Here is a 1,613-nt window from a genome sequence, read left to right as displayed (position 1 = left end):
GTGCTCTGTGGTCCCCAACAATCATGACCAAGTCAGTTTCATAAAAGGGATGCAAGGATGGTTCAACATTAGAAAAACGATCAACGTCATCAATCATATAAATAAGAAAAAAGAAAAGAACCACATGATCATGTCGATTGATGCAGAAAAGGCATTCGACAAAATCCAACATCCATTCCTGATAAAAACACTCAACACAATTCCTGTGTCTACTGTCCCAGTCCGCTGCTCTCCAGGATGGCTGTTCCTCTGATTGTAAAATGGGGCGGACAGAAATATTCGGTGACCACACTATCAGAAGATGATACTGTGCTAGATCTCAAACAGTTTCTCAAGACCCTTACAGGAGTGCTGCCAGAGCGTCAGAAGTTACTTGGACTCAAAGTTAAAAGCAAACCAGCAGAAAATGATGTTAAGCTTGGAATTCTCAAACAGAAACCAAATTCTAAAATCAGGATAATGGGAACTCGTGAGCAGAGCTTGTAAGATGTCTTAGGTCCACTTCATGACAATGATGATGTTGTCAATGACTTTGATTTTGAAAATCAAGTAGTTAAAGCAGAAAATAGAGAAGAAAACCTGCTGAAAATCTCTCATAGAGTTAAGGAGTACAAAGTGGAAAACTTAAATCCTCCCAGGGAAGGGAAAAAGCTCTTGGTACTAGATGTTGATTATACATTATTTGACCATAGGTCTTGTGCAGAGACTGGGGTAGAATTAATGCGGCCATATCTTCATGAATTTCTTACATCTGTATATGAAGATTATGACATTGTTATTTGGTCTACAACAAATATGAAGTGGATTGAAGCAAAAATGAAAGAGCTGGGAGTGAGCACAAATGCAAACTACAAGATGACCTTTATGTTGGACAGTGCTGCTATGATAACAGTGCACACTCCAAGGAAAGAATTAATAGATGCAAAACCTCTTGGTGTTATATGCGGAAATTTTTCAGAATTTTACAGCAAAAAACACACGAATATGTATGATGATATAGGAAGAAATTTTCTAATGAACCCACAGAATGGATTAAAGATATGGCCTTGTATGAAAGCACACCTCAATCGAGATAAAGACAAAGAACTTTTAAAATTAACACAGTACCTAAAGTAAATAGCAAAATTAGCTGACTTTTTGGAGCTAAACCACAATTATTGGGAAAGGTATTTCTCAAAGAAACAAGGATAGTAATTATAAGTTACACTGGAAGTTATTGATGATACTTGAGATCCATGAACTTCTTTCTTGCTTTATGCTAGAAATCATTATGATAGTTCTGGACACTGAAGCAAATATCAAACTGCTTATACTTTGTCTTCCAGTTTTTTGTAAATTTAAATGCTTTAAAAAGAATCAATTTTTTCCTATATGTATACACTGTTACTTTGAAAAAAAAAAGTATTTCCATCATTAATTACAGAGTCTCCCTTCCAATAAAAAATATGGAGAAAAAAAAAAAAATCAACAAAGTAGTAATTGAAGGGAAATTCCTCAACATAATCAAAAGCATATATTCAAAACCAAGAGCCTACATCACACTCAATGGAGAGAAACTGAAAGCCTTCTCCCTGAGAACAGGAACCAGACAAGAATGCCCTTTATCACCGCTC

At 35.6% G+C, this 1,613-nt stretch overlaps 1 pseudogene; it reads left to right on the top strand.

The window, feature by feature from the left end:
• The first annotated feature begins 237 nt into the window (after positions 1–237).
• On the top strand, positions 238–1,191 carry LOC102828877 (annotated as a pseudogene).
• The last annotated feature ends 422 nt before the right edge of the window (positions 1,192–1,613 follow it).

This window comes from Chrysochloris asiatica, unplaced genomic scaffold, assembly GCF_000296735.1.
Source record: "Chrysochloris asiatica unplaced genomic scaffold, ChrAsi1.0 scaffold00208, whole genome shotgun sequence".
Lineage (NCBI taxonomy): Eukaryota > Metazoa > Chordata > Mammalia > Afrosoricida > Chrysochloridae > Chrysochloris > Chrysochloris asiatica.
Note: the sequence above shows the minus strand (reverse complement) of the source record. Positions and strands in the feature narration are given on the sequence as shown.